The 23,451-nt window shown below is 42.8% G+C and overlaps 1 long non-coding RNA gene across 1 annotated transcript in view; it reads right to left on the bottom strand.

Moving 5' to 3' along the window:
- Positions 1–23,451, bottom strand: part of LOC145302613 (uncharacterized) — a 49,775-nt gene that overhangs the window by 10,309 nt on the left and 16,015 nt on the right. Inside the window, exon 2 of the long non-coding RNA XR_013873704.1 lies at positions 19,645–20,387. This is a non-coding gene — a long non-coding RNA (uncharacterized LOC145302613). The remainder of the gene's footprint in view (positions 1–19,644; positions 20,388–23,451) is intronic.

Below are 23,451 nucleotides of genomic sequence, written 5' to 3'. Positions count from 1 at the left end.
GTTTCTCTGTCCACAATACATCCTTCCAAAAACTGGGTAGATGAACTAACATTAATACTCGTTTATATTCAACTTACTTAAAGACTTAGAATGTTTTCCAGCAGAAATAGTCCAGTACAACACTTTCTTTATCCAGCCAATTTTTTAACAACACCATACCCAACTTCATTCATGCAAGTTCTTTCACTCAGGAACTACACCATAAAATAGCCCAGTTGAAATATACGCCACCCAGGCAACTCTCATCAACTATCCATGTTCCACAACTCCAGGACTGCGAGTTTATTTTCATCCAAAATGATTCGGTGAAGAGACCTCTGACACCAACATACCAGGGTCCCTTCAGAGTCCTAAAACGCTTAGAGAAACACCTCATTATTAAGCAAGGGAACCGGATTGACACCATCTCAATTGACAGTAAAATTGGCTCATCTTTATAAATTTCCACAGGAGACAGAATCTAGCTTAACACATCCAGAAGTCTCACCTGATTAAATAATAACACAATCACAATCTGCTCCACCAAAGTTAGCGCCAAATCCAGAAGCATCCACAAGTCCAACCAGGTGGACATGTTCAGGAAGGAAGGTTACTTTCTCAGAAAAGTACAAGTCTTATATTTACTTCTAATTGACAATGATCAATTATTCAGGGAGAGGGTCTTGTTGCAGTGTGCTTATGTTGAGGTGCATATTTTTAATACACTGACCATTTTTTTTATTTGTAAACATTCTCACAGATGCCGCCTGGTGGCAAACAAATGGAACTACTGACCTTGTGCTAAAAATACTAAAACCTCCTTTCTCTATTTTGAACTTTAAAGAAAGAAATCTAAATTCAACCATTTATTTTCATTAAATAAAATGAGAGACTTTGATTCCCATCTAAATCGAATATAAACGTGATAAATTTAAATCTGAAACACTATTTATTGTGATTAATTCAGCAAGGATTTAATTCTATTAATTTGTTTTTTCTTAAGAACGGCGACTGTTGCATCAATATGATTTCATAAATACAGCATGTCTGCTGACATTTGGAATCTACAGTGAAGGGATGGACCGAGGAGTTGACACTTTGATGCAGCCAGTCAAAGCTCTCAGCAGCAGTTGTTCAAAGTTTTTCCACAAACTTAGAAAATTTTTCACAAGCAACTCTTCGCAGGGCTAATCTTTCAAAAGTTTTTCATCCTCCACTGCCTGCACTCTAACAAGCCTCTGAAATGCCTGCCTACTCCTCCAGCTCCTTCCAGCAGCAATAGGTGCCTCCTACAGCCTTCCAGCTCTTGGTGCCTCCTGCAGCCTTCTAGTTCCGGTTGACGTCAGGCTACCACACCAGAGACTGCCAATGCTCAGTTATCTGTTCCAGTGCCAGTCAACATCAGGCTACACACTCTAGAGCCTGCTAACATCTGGTCACTGTTTCCAATATCCATTGATGTTCAGCTCAGCAGCCCGCTGATGCTCACCATCCAGTACCCACTGACGTCCAACTCATTAGCCCACTGAAACTCACCTTACAATACCCACTGATGTCCAGCTCAGCAGCCCGCTGACGCTCCCTTCCAGTATCCACTAATGTCATGCTCAGCAGTCCACTGATGCTTACCTCCAGGAGCCTACTCACATCCAGCTCAGCAGCTAGCTGACACTTACCTTCCAGCTCCTGACAATCTATCAACAGTTTTAAGTTATTTAATGTCAAATTCTGACAAGTTAAATTACTCCGTGTCCATGGTGTTTTCCACAAACTGCAGTTTGATAGCCTCTAAACAAGTCCTTATATATATATATATATATATATATATATTCTGTGTATCACTTTATTGCAGGTCAATATTTTTTAATTTTTAAATTGCTATAAAACGCAGAGAAGTGAAATTTGCTACACTGGAAGAGCATACCAAGGTGAATTATTTCCCATATTTTTGTGGAATTTGAACAAATATTTTGAAAATTATGCTAATTTTTCTATTTTCTGGTAATTTTAAGTGTGTACCACTTTATTGCAGGTCTCCCAAAATGCCTAGAAAGGATCGATTGAGAGCTAGTAAAAAGGAACGTGTTGGTGCAGGCCTTGTAGAAGTTTTATCTCTTGTAGATATAGACAAGGAACTTGGAAGAGATTGAAGAACATTGTCTTCGTTCGTTGAAAATTCAAACATCAAACGAAGGAAGGACAAGAAACCAAGGAAAAACACAAGAAATCAGTTTTTGCTCGGGATGTTAGCAAAATTCGCCAACTACTCATCAAGCAGTTTGGCAGCAACAGTGCTGCTATATTTGATAAGGCTGGAATACCTATGCTGCAATGTCTTAAATGAAATTGCAAGAAGCATTAATCGCATAGCAAGATCTGTTTTAAACAAAACTCATAAGGAAAAACGTTTAGCTTGAGCTCAGAAATACATGAAAACCAGCCTTGAAAATGTTTTCACCTATGAGGCCAGAGCAACACTTGATGGATCAGATGGGTGGGCCAAAGTTTGAAGTCCTTGTGGATTCCCTATCCTGCATCAATACCATCAACAGTGTCATGTTTTGGACTGAAATAATCTACGATGAACTAATTGGATAATTTCGAGTGCTAGTAGGTGTCAAACTGACAAGCCAGTCTTATATTTTATTTTTAAATGAGCATTTGTCACCACGGCTTAATGACCTTCCATTGGCACATCACTGCAAATTGATTTGTATGCACGACAATGCACCATCCAACTCAGCCATGCTATGACATCCTACCTTAAGTCATTACGCATTAATGGAGAAAATTTGGAGGTATAAACCCAATTGAGCAGCTCGGTCAATAATAACGATGAACGTTTATAAATGAGGTATTCAATTTTTGTCAAAGGATGAATTTTGAAGGAAGATTTTGGAAGTTTCCTATAGCATCACATCATCTCAAATCTGCCAATTGACATCATCCGTTGACAAGAGGCTATTCAAAATGATTTTGAAGCATTGAAGTTATGTTGATAAATATATATTTCCTTAAACAAAATAATGTGAAATTTGTTCTTGTTTTTGGTTAATATTGTTACTGGATATGTTCTTTATTTCTATATAAATAGAAATATAAAATTAGAATATTGTTTTATCACCGAAAATATACATTTTTAGATACTTGCAATAAAGTGATACACACTTAAAATTACCAGAATATAGAAAAATTAGTATAACTTTCAAAATATTTGTTCAAATTCCATAAAAATATGGGAAATGTTGCAAAGAAAAAAAGAGTACACAAAACCTCAGCTCACTGCAGCAGCGATGTCCGTCAGTACTTTCCGTAGACTCGTTTTCATGTCTGCCCCATCTGCTCCAGTGGCCTGTTTTTTTAGAAGACAGAGTCCTCCTAATTTACATATGTGCATGAGAGCACACAAGATTCTGCAAGACTGCATTGTTATATAAGGCCGCAGACACCATCTTGGACCATTTTCAGCATCATTACATCATTTCTCTCCGATAGGCTCATAAGAGTAGTGGTAGATGGACAAAAATCGGAGGCCTGCAATATAAATGCTGGAGTCCCTCAGGGGTCAATCCTGGGCCCAACTCTCTTCCTGATCTACATCAATGACCTCCCTAAACACATACTTAAATCATTCGTTGACATCTATGCTGATGACACGACCATCTAAGGCAACACATCAAAGGCTGTAAATGACAAAGTTCTCTCTGATTCTCTCTCCTCTGATCTAGAGCGCGTGGTCCAGTGGGGAAGACGTGGCTGGTACCTTTAATGCATCCAAAACCAAACTCCTATCCTTACATCATCAACACTCTGATCCCCATCTGGCATCAATTGTGATGGATTGCTCTCGGCTGGGTGAGGCCCCGTGTTTTGACAAGCTTCTGGGTTTGACCTTTACTCCTGATCTGAAATGGAACACGTACATCAAGTCTGTTGCCAAGGTCGCTGGAAAGATGGTGGGATCCTTCTACCGCTCCAGAAGATATCTCACTACTGATGCAATTCTCTATCTATATAAAAGCCAAGTATGTCCAAGGATGGAATACTGTTGCCATATCTGGGAAGGAGCTGCTAAAAACAGCCTATCCTGCCTTGACAGAGTACAAAATAGACTTCGTGGCTTAGTGGGGGATGCCCTTTTCTCTACCCTGCAACCTCTCTCCTACAGAAGAGATGTTGCGAGCCTATCCTTGTTTTATCGTTATTTCCATGGCAGGTGCTCATCTGAACTCCAATCTCTGGTCCCCCCTCACCAATCCTTCACGAAAAACACCCGTCTAGCTGAATCCACTGTGAAAAATTTCCCCCACTCTTTATCTGTGTCTAAATCAAAACGTGGATTTCATGAACAAAGCTTCTTTCTTAGAACTGCACGCCTGTGGAACTCTGTTCTGTCTGCCTGCTTCCCACCTGACTACAACTTGGATGTGTTCAAGTCCAACGTTAACAAATTCCTAATGAACCGCCCCCTTAAGTAAACACTTCATCAAATCTCCACACTAACGTAATGTACTTGCAATAACCCTTATTCCTGAGTGGCTTCCTGGTCTTGATAAGTGGTGATCACTGTAAAAAAAAAAAAAAAAAAAAAAAAAAAAATCATGATGATGCATCAGCAAAGCGCACACCGAGGCCGTTTAAGAGGTAAGCCTGTGTTCCCACAATTTTCACCACACTCCCCCCCTGATATCATTATCACAGAGAGGGCAGGGATGTGGTGACCTTTTTCTTCGGGTGCTTCTTCGGAGAGAGGGATTGTTGGGGGGCTTCGTTCTCACCTGTGCTTTTGTCTTCGGTCTAAGGGTTGGTGAACCTAAGGCTGCTAATCTCAGGGTTGCTGTCCGACGAAGTTGGCATAACCCAGAATGATGGTCTCAGATCCAGTCTCGCTCTCCTCACCAAGTGGCAGCTGTGCTTATGATGTCAATTGAAGATCCTTGATGTGACGAGGCACCCCGTCAATCCGCACTGATTGCGGGCTGATCACCTCATGAACATGCCCGGTTCCTTAGCATGTGGTGCACTTGCTGCGGAGTTCTTAACCAAGACGACATCCCGCTCTTTGATACTCTCTCTCATCACCTCCGGTTTGGACGGTGGGCCTGGTCTTCACGCCTTTCACCCTGACGTAATACTTATGCAGTGCTTCAGCTGGTGCGGTAGAGGGTGAAATGTCATACTTAGGGGTGAAATTATATTAATAAACCGCCTCAGGCATCATACACCCCTTCCTAGCTACGATGGTCTTAACGGGCCTGTGGTTTTTCTCAATAATTCCGTTCCCGTTAGGCACATGAGTGCACCAAAATCGCAGATGTATACCTCAGCCATCTGCGAACTGTTTGAACTGCTCGCTAACAAAGGCGGTGCCATTGTCGGTCAGTATCTCAGAAAGGGGACCACGCTTGAGGAAGACACGGACAATGGCGGCCGAGTCTTGTTGGCGAAGGGGCTGCTACAATGCAAATCTAGATGGTCCGCAATCGATGAGCACCAAAAAATGCCCGCCGGTGTGGTGAGATACGTCCATTGCGAGCCTGTTCCAATTTCCTCTCACACTCAGTTTTCCCTTCTTCCACTGGATGGGTGCTGGGTCGATTGACCGGCAGGTTTCGCAACTCCTCACAATGGATTTGCCAATACCCCACCGTAGCGCAATTCACAGGTGCTGGTTTGTACACTTCTTTTGCCAGGTCCAGCCAACAGTGTGGCACTCTGGTCAGGCGAGCCGCGCGATTCTGACAGGACTGAACCAGTGTCACATCTATGGTCAGGTTAAATTCCTCGATGATCTCAGTTAGGGTACCAAGTCGTCTCCGTATTAGCATTTCAGCCGATGCCTTTGTTGTCAACTGTGCTTTCCCACTCAAGGCATTGGTTATCCATTGATGCACGCACGTGGAGTCTGTGACGATGTGTAGCACTCTGGCCTGCCACTGAAGCGTCAGATTTACCCCTTTGAGTGTAACATCAATCTCAGCCAGGTTTATGTGCCCAGAGTCATTTTCCGGCCGAAGCCAGCAGGCATCTTCTACGATAAATCTATCGACCGCCAGAGCAATGCCAATGGTGAGTGAGCTGGCGTCTACCCAAACTGTAAACTCACTCCCGTCGACACACTAGCTCTCTTGTATGGGGTCGTCCTCGGTCACTCTGGCCACAATTTCCACCAGCATGCTTTGCAGAGCGGGATCATGCACCTCATCGTCCCATACCGTTGATATGGAAATCGCATGTCACTTTACGCCCACTGCAGGGAAGTGGCCCACCAGTTTTCCACAGACGGAAAAATGCTCCGACACATGATGTTAGATGGAACGTCTGGGATGCCACTACCTCTTTTCCAGCGGAGTCCATCTGCACTGCCACTTATATGCAAGCCAAGAACTTTCACTCCATTTTACAGGCGCTCTGGCTTCTTGCACGACAGCCCAAAGCTCTCAAAGTGTTCTTTCACCGCCTGAGCAGACATGAGGCTCTCGTCCACAAAAATGTTGTCAATATACGATGATGTCGCCTGTCGCACAGCTTAATCCTGACCGGATTGCCTGCATAATCGCTATCATAATGTTCAGGGCTACGTTCAGGCCGAACCCCAGCCTGGTGAAACAATAGTAAGTCCCTTTAATATCGACTGTCTGGAACGGGCACAGCGATTTCTACAGGAAGGCTCTTTGCAGGTTCAGGATTGCTGTGTATGCCCCCTGCTGCCACCACTCCCTCAGTTTACGAGTGCAGATGTCAGCCCCGTCATGTGTGGGTCGATGTGTTCATTGAGTTCTGGTAATCCATGACGGGTCGGACCTGTTTATTCTCTTGCCTGACGGCCATCAGGGAGATCAGCCCCCTTGGTTGCCCGAGCTCATCCTCTAGGTACGGAACCAGCCAGCCATTATCCATCCAAACCTGGACTTCTGCCTCATACTGCCCCTGAGCCATGCGGGAGGGGAATACTCTGTCAGCCAATTCCACAAGGACACTGGTGGCTGATCGCCCAACCACTTCTAGGACGCGATCCACGCATTTGTGCTCTTGTTGTATTCCATGTGGAAGTCAGGTTCATCAAGAGTGATTGCTGCACAGACCTGCTCCTTGCATTGGGAAAACCTCACATCACCTGCACCATACATGGTGATTCCACCCAGCTGTGTAAAATTATCCATTCCAAGGAGAAGGTCATATCTAAGAAGCTCCCTGTCGACCACCAACACCTTCACAGCCACCGGGGGCCATCGCTAACGCTTATATGGACAATGCTCACCCCACAACACACTAGCGAGCCTCCGACAATGGTTAATACTGGGACATTCTGTTTCATCCATGTGGTGCAACATTTCTTCTGTATGAGGGTTTGGGTGCATCCGGTGTCAATCAGCACTGAGCGCCTACACCCATCAACATGCACTGTCACTACAGGAAGTGTACTTTTCAGCATTGCTTTGGGGAGGGTGCTGGTGCCACGGGTTCCGTGCTATGTGGCCTGGCTTGTCGCATAGGTGACAGTGTCCTCGTTTCTGTGCTCCATAGTCTGGGGTGCGCTTCGCACTGCTTCTGCAGTCTCTGGGGAAGTGTGGTCAGAAGCTAAGAAAAACAAAAGTCTTACCGATGGTGTGCAGCAAGTGAGTTCAGGTCGAGAAAAGGAAAAACAAAGATGGCGGCCAGCATTTTATTACATGCATTCTCGCAAAATCTTGTGTGCATGTGAAGCTGGAAACTACAAAGCGAGCATCATTTTTCGGTGCTGGAGAGATTCGGGCAGAAGATTAGGTGCAATGGGAGTGGAGATTCTACTTTCTCGGATCTATTCCCTTTTGTGTGTTTGAGGTGAACTCCTCTCCCCCTCGGGTGGCTCAAGCTATTTTGGCCATGGCCAATGCTGGCTTAAGCAACATGATTAAGCTTTTTAATGGCAACGGTGATGTGGTGGCGTGGCTTAAAAAAGTGGACCTTGTGGCACGGATTCAAAAGTTGGACGATGTGGCCGCAGTAATATCACTGTTTCTAGAAGGGGACGCGCTGGCCCTCTATTTGGAGCTTAGCGAGCGAGATCAGGGTGACGCGGACGCCATCAAGGTTCAACTGATCGAAGCTTTTGCAGAGGGGCCTTTCAAGGCCTTTAATAAATTTAAGGAGAAGAGGTGGACTGGTGAATCTGTTGATGTCTACGCGAATGAGATAAGGAGATTGGTTGAGTTGTCGGGCATCAGGAGACATGCGAGGAGTCACGTAGTCAAAATGACATTCATTACCGGGCTCTCAGAAGAGATATCAAAACGTTTGCAGCAGGAGTGGAGATGTTGAATGTGAGTGAGCTGCTCAAAATTGCAAAGATTTTGGTGAGCACCCAGCCCACGTAGTCTGGTGGGACAACAGCAATGGTACAGCAGGATGTGGGCAGGAGAGTATGCCTAACCCGAGGGTGGCATGCTTCGAATATGGGGGCCCACACATGAGAAGAGACTGCAGGAAGTTATGCAATGGGCAGTGTGTTATTAATACAATCAGAGAGGCCATTTAGTGGTGAAATGCACAAGTTTGGGAAACTGGCAAGGGGAAGCCGAAGCGCCAGCGGCTGCCCCGATTCGAGAATAGTGATGCACTCGCAGCAGATGCCCAAGCAGAAGATCGTGGTGGAAGGACAGGGAGTTATGGCCCTGATCAACACTGATTGTACCACTACCATGGTGCACACGACGCTGGTCAGAAGATGGAAAGGGAAGGGTGAAGTAGTGGCATTCAATGGGTTGTGAGTAAAGTGTCGAGGGAGGAAGACCGTCACTATTGATATTGCTAAACACTGGATGAGGGTCCATGCAATTGTCACTGATCATCTGGTACCTGATGTCCAAGCCATCATTGGAATCCATCACATGCAACAACATGAGGTTCGGACTAGCTGAGTGCGCAGTAACAGAGCAAGCTTTCGGAGGGACCAACAAGGCCGGGGAGGAAAGAAAAATTTCGATCAAAGATCAGGACTTCCGAGCCGAATTCGACGGAGAGCAGTGGACTGTGGAGTGGCATGGAAACATCAAGCGCCATCAAACAGGGTGGCATGCTACACTAATTCGCTCAGAGGAGGGGCGAGAAAGGAGTTTGAACAAGAAGTGGACCAATGGATTGGGGAGGGTATACTGCTGCCTTGGACAGAGGATATTGAGTCAGGCATTTTGCCGTTGATGGCCGTTCTGCAACCAACTAAAGGGAAAGTAAGACCGGTCCTGGATTTCCGAGAGCAAGTGGTCAGGACATGTGACAGATGTCAGTCGATTGATCCTGCTCCAAGCACACATGAAGCTGGTCAATTGGAGGTGAGTTGGACCTGGGAGAGACTGGCATGCGATGTCACCCATTACAGGGGTGGACTTTACCTGACCATGATTGACTGCAGGCCTGGGCGATTTACCTTATGGAAGAAGCTACGTGGAGGAACAGGCAATGAAATAGTGGCAATCCTCAATGAGGTGTTTCTGGAGTTCGAGGTCCCGTGGAAGAGCTGTTAACTGACAACGGAACCGCATTCAAGTCAGTAGCAGTGACGGAAGTAATGAAGAAATGGAATATCCAACAATTTTTCAGAGCTACCTTCAGACCCAGTGGCAACGGGATCATGGAGAGAAACCACTGCACCATAAAGGCAGTTGCGGTCAGAGGAGGCACCTCACTTGAGCAAGCTGTCTACTGGTATAATATGTTGCCTAGATTGGAACAAGTGCCAGAGACGGTTACGCAACTGTTAACGTTTGCATATTCCTAGAGACATTCCAGGGTTTAGCCGGCAAGCAGAGAGGCAGAGGCCACAGCGACCATTAAACTCGGGGATGAGGTATGGGTGAAGCTACCGGGGGCGCGCTGCACCACACAATGGAGTAGAGGTCGCATGACTGGGAGGAACACCAGAAACAACATTGTGGTGAACGGAGTACCGAAATATATTCTCGACATCAGACCAGTCGAAGGCGAAGCAATGGAGGGAATGTGCAGCAACAGGAGGAGGACGAGACACCTCAGAGGCCAAGTAGAGAGAGGCGACCACCACAGTGGATGAGAGACTATGAAATATGATCTTGAGATCAGGGAGGCGTGTGGTCAGAAGCTAAGAAAAACAAATGTCTTACCGTGGGTGTGCAGCGAGTGAGTTCAGGTCGAGAAAAGGCAGTTGCGGTCAGAGGAGGCACCTCACCTGAGCAAGCTGTCTACTGGTATAATATGTTGTCCTAGATTGGAACAAGTGCCAGAGACGGTTACGTAACTGTCAACGTTTGCATATTCCTGGAAACATTCCAGGGTTTAGCCGGCAAGCAGAGAGGCAGAGGCCACAGCGACCATTAAACTCGGGGATGAGGTATGGGTGAAGCTACCGGGGGCGCGCTGCACCACACAATGGAGTAGAGGTCGCATGACTGGGAGGAACACCAGAAACAACATTGTGGTGAACGGAGTACCGAAATATATTCTCAACATCAGACCAGTCGAAGGCGAAGCAATGGAGGGAATGTGCAGCAACAGGAGGAGGACGAGACACATCAGAGGCCAAGTAGAGAGAGGCGACTGCCACAGTGGATGAGAGACTATGAAATATGATCTTGAGATCAGGGAGGCGTGTGGTCAGAAGCTAAGAAAAACAAATGTCTTACCGTGGGTGTGCAGCGAGTGAATTCAGGTCGAGAAAAGGAAAAACAAAGATGGCGGCCAGCATTTTATTATGTGCGTTCTCGCAAAATCTTGAGTGCGCGTGAAGCTGGAAACTACAAAACGAGCTTCATTTTTCGGTGCTGGAGAGATTCCAGATTTGGCAGGAGAGTAGGTTCAACGGGAGTGGAGATTCTACTTTCTCAGATCTATTCCCTTTTGTGTGTTTGAGGTGAACACCCCCCCACTTCTAGGATGTGATCCACGTGTTTGTGCTCTTGTTGTATTTCGTGTGGAAGTCAGGTTCATCAAGAGTGATTGCCACACAAACCTGTTCCTTGCGTTTGGAAAACCTCACATCACCCGCACCGTCCACGGTGATTCCACCCAGCTGTGTAATAGTGTCCATTCCAAGGAGAAGGTCATATCCAAGAAGCTCCCTGTCGACCACCAACACCTTCACAGCCACCAGTGGGGGGGGGGCATCGCCAACACTTATATGGACAATGCTCATCCCACAGCACACTAGCGAGCCTCCACCAACAGTTAATACTGGGACATTCTGTTTCATCCATGTGGTGCAATATTTCTTGTATATGAGGGTTTGGGTGGATCCGGTGTCAACCTGCACTGAGCGCCTACACCCATCAACAGGCACTGTCACTACAGGAAGTGCATTGTTCAGTGTTGCTTTGGGGAGGGTGCTGGCGCCACAGGTTCCTCCTCTGGCCAGTTTCCTGGATAATTCCGTGCTGTGTGGTCTGGCTTGTTGCATTGGTGACAGCGTCCTTGTTTCCATGCTCCATAGTCTGGGGTGCGTTTCGCACTTCTTCTGCAGTCTATGGCAAAGTGGTTGGGTCCACCACATTTATAGCACTGTGGGCTCTTTGTAGGTGATTCTAGTGCATCAACTGCTGCCGAGATCTGTTCCACATTGTCCTTTAGGAGGTTTCAGGCTCTAGCCAACAACTCCTCCAATCCAAGCTCATTGAGCTTCGACGACGGCCACAACAGCTGACTGGCGTCATTCAGGAGCCCAGACAAACAGGCGCATGCCAATATTAGGTTGTTTGTACCACTGAAGGGAGCAGCAAGCTTCTTCAGGTCGGCCAGGTAGATGTCCACAGTCTCCCCTGACCCAAGCCGAAGCTCAGAGAATTGCCTCAAAAGGGAGTGCACCGAATGCTCTGTACAACGCTTGTTTTATCTGCTCCATTGTTGCCTCATACCAGAGCTGCTGGTACATGGCATAAGCCTCCTTAGTGAGCTCCAATGGGATGACCATAGCTGGATCCTTAATTTTGCACAACCGGCAAACGCACTCTTCTCCAGCCATTCAACCACCGAAGGACCAGCCGGGGACCCGTCAAACTCTGATACCAGGTCGAATCTGTCCATAGTAAAAATTTATGCCGAGATAGCTTGTTGTTGCAAAGAAAAAAAGAGTACACAAAAACTCAGCTCACTGCAGCAGCAGCGTCCGTCAGTACATTCCATAGACTCGTTTTTATGTCTGCCCCATCTGTTCCAGTGGCCTGTTTTTATAAAAGACAGAGTCCTCCTAATTTACATATGTGCACGAGAGCACATGAGATTCTGCGAGATTGCATTGTTATATAAGGCCGCAGGTGCCATCTTGAACCCTTTTCGGCATCATGACGCTGTGTCAGCAATGTGCACACCGAGGCCGTTTAAGAGGTAAGCTTGTGTTCCCACAATTTTCGCCACAAGAAATAAGGTACGTTGTTATGTTCTTCCAGTGTACCAAATTTCATTTCTCTGTATTTCATAGCAATTTAAAAATTAAAAAATATTGACCTGCTATAAAGCGATAAACAGGGTTATAAATAAATCAAGTAAAAATTAAGTTTACAAACCCAAAGATACTGTAAGCTAATATAAATATTAATATTTATATCATCATACCAATCAAATAAAAAAGCACAATACAACCAAGATAGGAAATAGAGCTTGCCATAAAAGAACACAATTTAAGCCTGTAAATTATAATTTACAAGAAGTTATTGTTCGACATGATACCCAAAAATGAAATATAGTTATTTTCTTTAATCTGCAGTTTCAAAAAATGCGTTCTTTTCATCAGAGCAAAGATAGTAGCAAATAAATATTATAGTGAAACTATGAATATGCTGGTACTTAATAAATTGAAACTGCATTATATAAAAACTAATCATATATGCAAAAAGTTAATGCAATGGAGAAAAGAAATGAAAAATGAAAAATAAATTAACAAATAGAGGTTAAAAGTCAAGATAAAAGGATATGCAGTGGTTAGATATTTCCAATAGCAAAACGATGGCAAGAGTCAATGTTCTCATAAGAAGTAGTCGGATTTACAATGTTGACAAATAGATATAAATTAAAAATCCAAAATATGCGAAATCCAAATCTGTACAGAGATTTTGTTTGCAAGTGGTAGAGGAAGAAAAAATATTTTGAAGTGTTAAAGTTTTTTCCACTTAGGGATACTGTGACTGGCATAACAATCCTTCCATTAACAGCTATAGATTTGTAATGAGGATTGATTTCAAAATACAACGAAAGTGAAAAAAAAAGGTTGCATCATTGTGACTCACAGATTGTCCTAGAAATAATTAGGTTATGTGTCAAAAGAAGCACATGTGAACAGATGCGTAGACATAAGGGCTTTCAGTTGAATAGAAATGATAGGCGTGATTTTAGAATAGAGAGAAGTTATTGAAAAATATTGGTGCTAATGCAGACATAATTTTAATAACAATCACATTACTACTACTACTAATAATACTAATAAAGGCATGTTTAGCTTTGAAAATGTAATCATACTACTGGTCTTCTTGTGTGATTAGCACATGCAGGGAAAAGTAGTTTTAGTTGACTCACGCTTACCAAGTTCTAATTTATTCCAATATTGACCCCTTTTTTAAATCTTAGCAACTATTTTAACCATGGAAAAGATCCATAAAAACGATCTACAAAAAAATGCAATGCTTTCAGTCAACTTGCGTTGCTCTGCAACCTTTTGTCTTGGACGAGATACAGTTTAAAAAAAAATGGAAACAAACAGATGGACAGACATTGTGAGTTTATAATAAAATTACAAACTATTCAGTGTGGGTTCACATATAATCATTCAGTCCTCTGAAAAAACAGACTTCAAAATTGCTAAAAATATTTTGTTTCTCGTATATTAGATTTTAGTTAAGTTAGTTTAAAGAGATCAAATGGACAGATACATGATTTTGTTATGGGTTAACTTTGTAATCAAAAACTTTTAAAGATGGAGGTTAAGATTCTAAGCATTGTCACAAAGTATATTTAAATTTTTTTTCATTAGACATCATGCTCCTATCATGACTAATATAAATTTTATTACTTTAAGGGATCATGTTGTTTTCAAGCTATTCTTTACATGCTGATAGTTCATATGTTTATGTGTTCAACTCAATTTGTGCATTTGGAACAAATTAAGGATGAGAACAATGCTTTTAGATTTGTCCAAGATAACAATATCATGGCTTAATAATCTTGTTTCTGATGTATCTAAATGACTATATCTTTGTTGTAAAACCATGTCATATTTCCGTTTGTTGTTATAAGAGAAAGTACACATTTCCAAATGTTTGCAATCTTTCAAGTCACATCATGTGGCAAAAGCTGTGAAAATGAGGGCTTACCGTTCAAATGACCTAGGTGTGCATGTGTGCTTTGTGATCGCTGCGAAGCTAGGATAAGAAAAGAATTCCAAGATGGCGCCGACGGCGTTTTGTAATGGTATGATCTCGGAAACTCTCACAAAATCTTGTGCATATATGAAATCAGTTGGTCTTCGACAACTATAAATTCAGGTCGTTTTGGAAGGCAAGTAGTGAGGAAAGAACGGCCAGTTGGTAATTTTGTACGCTGGTTCGTGTTGGTGGCGTATCACCGTGTCTGTGTGTGTACTGATCGAACCGCTTTACTGTCCCTTGGACTTTGAATTTGTTTAGATTGGACTTCAACTTCAAGCTATTTCGGCAGATATCTCCAGTATGGACAAGTTCAACCTGAAATTAATCCCAGAATTTGACGGCTCCCCGGACGAACCTTCGGTGGTCGAATGGCTAGAGAAAGCCGAACGCGTTTGCCAGTTGTGCAAGATAAAGGATCCTGCTTAGGCTCATCAAGGGGGCCTCTATGCCGTGTATCAGCAGCTCGGGGATGACGCAACTATAGAACAAATTAAAGAGGCATTGTACGGAGCATTTGGAGTGGACCCTTTTGTTGCCTGGCGGCAATTTTCTGGACGATGGCTTGGGCCAGGGGAGATGGTTGATGTCTATCTGGCCGACCTGAAGAAGCTTGCTGCCCCCTTCGGGGGTGCAAGCGACCGTATACTGGCATGCGCCTTCCTGTCTGGGCTCCCGGAAAGCGCCAGTCGACTGCTGCGGGCGTCATCGAGGCTTAACAAGCTTGGATTAGAGGAGCTATTGGGTAGAGCCCGAAACAGCATGAAGGACGATGCGGAGCCAGTCTCGGCAGCAGTTGAGGCATTGGAATCGCCTGTAGAGGGCCGACGATGCTATAAATGTGGCAGCCCCAACCAGTTCGCCAGGGATTGTAGGAGTGACGCGAAGCACGCCCCGGATTATGGAGCACGGAAGTGGGTGTGTTGTTACCATTGCGGCAAGCCAGGCCATTTAGCTCGGGCATGTCCAGGAAACGAGCAGGGGGAGGAAGCTGCTGCGCCAGCACCCTCCCCAAAGCGGCTGTGAACAAGGCGCTCCCTGAAGTAATCGTGAATGTTGACGGGTGCAAACACTCAGCACTGGTTGATACCGGGTGCACCCAAACTCCGATACGCAAGGAATGTTGCACCGCATGGAAGGAGCGGAAGGTCCCAGGACGAACCGTTGGCAGAGGTTCACTGATGTGTAGTGGGATGAGCGAGGTCTATGTAAGCATTGCCAGTGCCCCCCCCCCCCGGTGGCTGTGAAAGCGTTGGTGGTCGACGGGAAACTATTGTGGTACGACCTTCTTCTTGGAATAGATTCCATTACATGGCTGGGCGGAATCACCATAAACGGCGCCGGTGATGTAAGGTTCTCCTAACTTGAGACACCGGTCTACGCAGCCATCACTCTTGATGAACTCGACTTCCACGCAAAATACAACAGGGGCACGAATGCCTGGACTGTGTCCTGGAAGTGGTCGGGTGACCAGCCACCAGTGTCCGTGCAGAATCGGCTGGCAGACTATCCTCCTCCCACACATCTTAGGGGGCAGTACGAGGCAGAGCTCCAGGTTTGGAAGGACAATGGCTGGCTGGTCCCGTACCCGGAAGACAAACTTGGGCCCCCAAAGGGGTTGATTCCCTGATGGCTATCAGGCAGGGGAACAAACAAAAAGTCCGACCCGTCATGGACTACCAGGAACTCAACAAGCACGTTGACCCGCACATGGCGGGTGCAGACGTTTGTGCACACAAACTGAGAGAGTGGCGGCAACAAGGGGCGGACGCAGCAATATTGGATTTGTGAAGAGCTTACTTGCAAATACGCGTTGAAAAATTGCTGTGGCCGTACCAGACGGTCAAGATTAAAGGGACACGTTATTGCTTGACGAGGCTAGGGTTCGGCCTGAACGTGGCCCCAAACATCATGATGGCAATCATGCAGACGATCCGCCGTCAGGACGAAGCCATGCAGCAAGCAACATCGTCATATATCGATGACATCTACGTGAATGAGAGCCTCATGCCTGCACAGAAGGTTAAAGAATACTTCGAAAGCTTCGGGCTAACGTGCAAGGAGCCGGAGCGACTGCGAGATGGGACGAAGGTGCTTGGCCTGCGCGTGAGCGGCAGCGCAGACGGACTCTGCTGGGGGAAGAGGTGGTGACGTCCCAACTAGCGTCACGCGTCTTCTCCATCTGAGGGAAACTGGTGGGCCACTTCCCCGTGTGTGGGAGGCAGTGATGACCATAAAGCGACGAGCGGCTACCATATCAACCGGGTAGGATGATGAGCTGCGCGACCCCGCCCTGCGGAAAATGCTAGAGGAGACTTTGGCCAGAGTCTCCGAGGACGCTCCGGTGTGAGGGAAATGGTGCGTCGACGGGAGCGAGTTTATGGTTTGGGTGGACGGCAGCTAGCTCGCCCTCGGTGTTGCTCTGGCGGTCAACGGATCTATCGTGGAAGATGCCTGCTGGCTTTGGCCAGAAAATGACGCAGGCACATCAACCTGGCTGAACTTGATGCCACAGTGAAGGGGGTCAACCTGGGGCTACAGTGGCAGGCCAGAGTCCTGCACATCGTTACAGACTCCACATGTGTGTATCGGTGGACGACTGATGCCTTGAGTGGAAAGGCACGATTGGCGACGAAGGCATCAGGCGAAATGCTCCTACGGAGGTGGCTTGCTACCCTAACCGAAACCATCAAGGAATACAACCTGGTCGTGGATGTGCCGCTAGTACAGTCCTGTCAGAATTGTGCGGATCGGCTGACCAGACTGCCGCACCGTTGGCTGGACCTGCCAAAAGAAATAGAAGAACCGGCACCCGTGAACTGCGCTGCGGTGGGGCATCGATTCAAACCAGACCATGTTGCTGACGTCCATTGCCAGAGTGGGCACCCTGGTGTAAACCGAACTCTCCACTTCGCTAGACTGATCAACCCCTGTGTGTCAAGGAAGGAGGTAGAATCAGTGGTGAGGAGTTGTGAAACCTGCAAGTCAATCGATCCGGCACCTGCCCGGTGGAAGAAGGGAAAACTGAGCGTAAAGAACAATTGGGACAGACTCGCTGTGGACGTGACCCACCACAATGGCGGGGATTTTTTGACGATGATTGACTGTGGACCATCTATGTTTGCATTGTGGCGGCCACTTCGCCGACAGGACGCGGCCGCCGTTGTCCGGGAACTGAAAAGTGTCTTTTTTGAGCATGGCCCTCCTTCCGAAATACTGACCGACAACGGCACTGCTTTTGCTAGCGGGCAGTTCAAGCAGTTCACAGACGGCTGGGGTGTACGACTACGATATCGGTGCGCCCATGTGCCTAGCGGGAATGGGATCGTGGAACCACTGGGCTATCAAGACCATTGCAGCTAGGAAGGGGTATACAGTGCCTGAAGCGCTATACTGGTACGTCACCCCTAAGGACGATGTCTCGTCCTCTACCACGCCGGCTGAGGCGCTGCACCGGTACCATGTCAGGTTAGAGGCCAGCCCTATACCCGAGCCAGAGGTGACACGAGATAGTATCAAAGTGGGAGACGTCGTCTGGGTTAAGAACCCCCGTGACAGATACACCATGCGTTATGGAACCGGGCGTGTTACCGAGGTGATCAGCTCGCAAGCCGTGCGGATTGATGGGGTGCCCTGACACGTCAGGGACCTGCGATCGGCATCACAGGCACAGCCGCCGCTCGGTGATGAAAGTGAAACGAGTTCCACGACCAGTGAACCATTATTCTCGTATACGCCGGCTTCATCGGATGACGACAGCACTGAAATTGGCAGCCTCCGGTTCACTGATCCCCAGACCGTGGACGGGAGCTCAACTGAAGACGAGGCTCCCTGTCTGTCCCTCCGTAGAAGCACCCAAAGAAGGAAGTCGCCGCCTCCCTGCCCCCTCTGTGATAATGATATCAGGGGGGAGTGTGGCAAAAGCTGTGAAAATGAGGGCTTATCATTCAAACGACCTAGGTGTGCATGTGTGCTTTGTCATCGCTGTGAAGCTAGGATAAGAAAAGAATTCCAAGATGGCGCCAACGGCGTTTTGTAATGGTATGATCTCGGAAACTCTTGCAAAATTTTGTGCATATATGCAAATCAGTTGGTCTTTGACAACTATAAATTCAGGTCGTTTTGGAAGGCAAGCAGTGAGGAAAGAACGGCCGGTTGGTAATTGTGTATGCTGGTTCGTATTGGTGGCGTATCACCGTGTCTGTGTGTACTGATCGAACCGCTTTCCTGTCCGTTGGACTTTGAATTTGTTTAGATTGGACTTCAACTTCACATCACTTTTCAGATACTTAAATGGCAATATCTATATACTATATTATGCTTGGCTGTGCAATGTCAAACCTCCAACAGGATCTTTCATCAAGACATTATTTGACCTGGACATTCCACAAGATAGGAAAAAAACCTGTACTAGTTACATTTTGTATACCAGCTATTTTTTAAATACATTTGTAAGGATACCCTAATCTCAACCATTCTTAATAAAATGGAAAATTGCTATACTTAAACCATTGAAGTGAAGTCTACTTATCTATGTAAGTTTGATTATGTTCTTTCATGAACTTTCCTACGATTTTATGTTGTTGCCATCTTTATTTTGTTTTCAGCCCTTTTTGTGCACTCCTTTCTCTTATTTTGTACAATAAGAGTTGCTGGATTGTCATATCCCCCACATTTTTATCCATTTTGTTGTTAAAATCTGCTTTGAGGCATTTGTTAGTGTTTCTTTATCATCATGATTTGGTCATCAACAAATATCACTACTGTATGTCATTGCATACAAGTTTTTAGAGAATTCCGTGAATTAAGAAACCAAACATTTCTAGAATATGATTTCTCAATAGTTCTCTGGAAATGTCGATTAAGAAACTTAACAAGATATGGTTTATCTTTTCTGAGTTCATGTTATATTTTAGATTGCTATTTTTTTTTAATGTGGATCCACAAGCCATACAATAAGATTGCTCTCATCTATGTGTTCGCATATGCTTTTTGAGATTGACATCCTGGGAAAATGCAGATTGGCAAACCTCACAAGAATAAGGTTTCTCACCTGTGTGTGTTCTCATGTGAACTTTTAGGGAAGAATTCATTGTAAAAGCAGCTCCACAAACTAAACAAGAATAAGGTTTCTCACCTGTGTGTATTCGCATATGAGTTTTAAGGGAAGAATTCATTGAAAAGGCAGCTCCACAAACTTGACAAGAATATGGTTTCTCGCCTGTGTGGGTTCGCATATGGATTTTTAGAGATGAGTTCAACGAAAAAGTAGTTCCACAAACCAAACAAGAAAAAGGTCTCTCACCTGTGTGTATTCGCATGTGCTGTTTTACATCATAGTTACGTGAAAATGAATGACCACAAACTTGACAAGAATATGGTTTCTCTCCTGTGTGTGTTCGCAAATGCTTTTTTAGATAATGATCATGTGAAAATGCACAGCCACAGATTTTACAAGAGTATGGTTTTTCACCTGTATGATTTGTCATATGTAGTTTTAGAGAAGAATTCATTGAAAATGTTAACCAACAAACTTGACAAAAAAATGTTTCTCACCTGTGTGTGTTCGTGTATGTATTTTTAGATTAGAAATCTGTAAAAATGTAGATCCACAAATTTGACAAGAATATAGTTTGTCTCCAGTGTGTATTAGTATGTGCTTTTTTATTGAAGAATTAACTGAAAATGCTGACCCACAAACGTCACATGTATATAGTTTCTCTCCTGTGTGTATTCTCCTGTGTCTTTTAGTCTATTATTTTGTGAAAATTCAGTTCTGTATATTTCACAAATATATGATTACTTTATTGTATGTGTCTGTATGTAGTGTTGTAGTTTATTGTTGTGTGAAAATTTACATCACAAATATTACATGCATAAGTTTCCTCTTTTGTTTCCATGCTATTTTTAGATTAAAATTCATGAAAAAAGCAATCCACTATTTTTTAATAATGATTCATTGATAAATATGACCAAATTTAAAACATATGCTCTTTTCTGGATTTTTTGTTGAATTTAGGAATTGTCACTTGCTATCAGAGTTTAAATCTGTAAATAAAAAAGAAATTATATCAACAAAAAACAGTATTTTATAATTTGCCTCTATTTTTAATAAACCAAAATAAAATGTTTATCAACAATCAAGGGTTTTCTATTATGCTCAGAAAATCATAGTATGCCATTCGCAATAATAAAATGAACTTTGAACATTAATACAAACTGTTATTATTTATTTAGATAAATTGTAAACAATGTCATATCACAATATTTTAGACAGATACAATACTTGTATTCATTGTTTACCGGAGTAGAGGATCTGAAAGTGAAAAGAAACAAAAAGATAGAGAGAAACAGAATGTTGTATCATTTTTGATAGTTTTATGTTAAAAACATTACTTTTGATTTTAGACTTATTTTATATTGATATGCATAGTAAGCAATGTTATGTTAGATAGTTTATGCTACAGAAATTTTACATTCACAATATTTAATAGAATAAAAATTAACTATATGAACAACATGTTTATCTGAAAATATGTTAAGATATAAAATGTTAAAATGTAGCATATTGTTATTCCTAGACCATTGTTTCGTGACTGTATTATTTTTATAAAAAATACATCACTCTATTTGTTAAAATATTATTAATGTGTATCTCCTTTTCCATTGATTGTTGATAAATTTATTTCGTATAGCAAGTAAGAACAACTTGTGTTATATATTGACCTCGTTATGCTGGTTTGAATAAGTAGAATGTATATAATTTAAAAAAGAAATTGTTAGTGAGGATATTTCTAATAGAAAATAATACTGTGTTTGTTAAAATAAATATTAAAGTGAATTAATATTTTTATTATCACAGATCTACAAATTAAAAATGGATTTTCTAAAGTGGATTATTTTAAGGTTAAAATTACTTAAAAACAAAATGTTCCTGGTTTTAATGTACGACACTTGGTAAGTTTCAAGTAGATAGCTTGTTTGCAAGTTTCAAAAATAAAACTATGACAGACGTTCAATCTTCATACAAGATATTTCTTGACATAATCATATGACTGTAAGAATAATACTAACTCAGGAAATAATTGAATCAATCCAATTAGGTTTCTATATGAAAAGAAAGGGATTCGAGATTGAATTGAATGTATGATGGCACAATTGTTTTGTTGTTACACCTATGCAACATCTATTGCCGTCTTCGTTTTTACAGTATTTTGGAAACTGTTTATTTTTTAAATTACAATTTTAAATATTTTCTTTTAATCTTTTGTATTAATTCGATTTATACTATTAAATAAATCGCTTATCTTACATAAGAAACAATATTATTTTTTAACCAGATCGACCCATTAACCAGCATTGCTCAGTGAAAGCACTCCCCTCCCTCACAAAAAAAGTAAACTATGGTTGTTGATAACCTGCAGGTACTGTTTGAATCTGAACAAAAGCAAATAAGGGAATGTGTAAATTTGTAGGCAATAATTAGGAAAAATGATCCATTAGAATAAGAATAGAAAGTATAAATAGATGTTTTAGAATTTAGCGATTCTCACTGTATATGAACTGTCTCAGAATAGACACCACCAACCTCCCCTTGGAATAGACACACCCAACATCTCCATGTAAAGAAGGTACATCAGAGCAGAGCACCTCCTTTTTAGTTTGGCGTGGTAGATAAATAAATCCCCCAAATTTAACCATGAAAATCGTAGGCAGCATACCCACCTGCAAATGATATGGTTAATGACAGTGTCAATGGGAGAAAAGTGGATTTTTGTATTGTGCGCACGAGTAAAATCTGGCAGGTATTGAATTACAGTGCAGAATATATGGGTTTATATCTCTAGAAGCAGTTGTCTGTTCAAATTTCGAATGAGATTTTCATAATCAGGATATACGAAACATAAAAGTGGTCATTGTAACAAAAAAATGTGGAGGTGAATGTAATGTAAAATTACCCCCCCCCAAAAAAAAACAACAAAATGTTAATGTATGCACGTGTAAAGATCCTGTTATAATTTTAGTAAAAACAAATTACTAATTCGTTATCTTTACTAAAATGAAATAAAATTATTAATTCTTTTATTTTTTCCATAAAATTCACTGAAAATGAAAGAAATAAATAACACAATGTTAGTGGTCAAATAACACAACAAATAAGTAATAAGCAAGAATTATGTGATCGTGGCCCAAAGCCCGAAGCCCAAGGAATGAAAAGCTCCCAAAACTTTAAATGTTTTAATTAAATGAGAATTTGCCAAGAATTTTAAAGCTGTGAATTTTTATTCAACAGTTTAAAGGCTGTACCTATTTCGTTTATTTTTTGTAAACAAAGCAATTTTAATCATTTGTTAAAGTTATTTTGTGACTCCTCAAAAGCCTTTAAACTGTCAAATAAAAAGTCATGGGTTTAAAATTGTCTGATTTTGTAAGAAGGATTATTCCTCCTTCCAAAAAAGAAAAATAAATTATGTTCGTTTAGTTTATTTAAAAAGGTGTTTTCATCAAATTCTGCTAATGTAATTATTTGTAAGATGATATATAGAACAAGAAAAAAAGTAAATAAATAACACTTGGTGTATTTTGTCTGAAGAAATTACCCAAAATAGAAAAGTATATTATGGTTGTTTAATGGCAGCAAGAAAGATTGCCAGAAATAGGCAAAAAAGAATGGCAGTAAGAGGGCAAAGTATATAATTTAAGAAAATAAAGTAGCTGATTTGACACTGGAGACCTTATTCTTTTGCTGCAATAGTACAGTGAAAGTATTTTAAAGTGAGAAAAATAATATTTTGGTATTGACATGAGTAGGAAATGGTGTGGTTCTGATCAGATCCATGTAAAAAGAGTAAGAAGACTCCATATCTGTAAAGTATCTTATTGTTCGTTTAATATGATAACTTCGTAATCTAAAATGTAAGGTCGGTGAGAGAATCTGAATAGCTGGATTCAGAATAGGTAAACGTTATTATTTATGTAATATAGAATGCATAGAGTATGCAAAGTGTAGGCATATAATAAAGAGTTAATAGCGGTCAAACCAAAATATAGTAGGGAAATGGTGAAATATGGTGATCGTAGCTCTCCTAGGAAGAAATGTAACATTCTAATA

This window comes from Euprymna scolopes, chromosome 2, assembly GCF_053919585.1.
Source record: "Euprymna scolopes isolate OS-2025 chromosome 2, ASM5391958v1, whole genome shotgun sequence".
NCBI classification, from domain to species: Eukaryota; Metazoa; Mollusca; class Cephalopoda; order Sepiida; family Sepiolidae; genus Euprymna; species Euprymna scolopes.
Note: the sequence above shows the minus strand (reverse complement) of the source record. Positions and strands in the feature narration are given on the sequence as shown.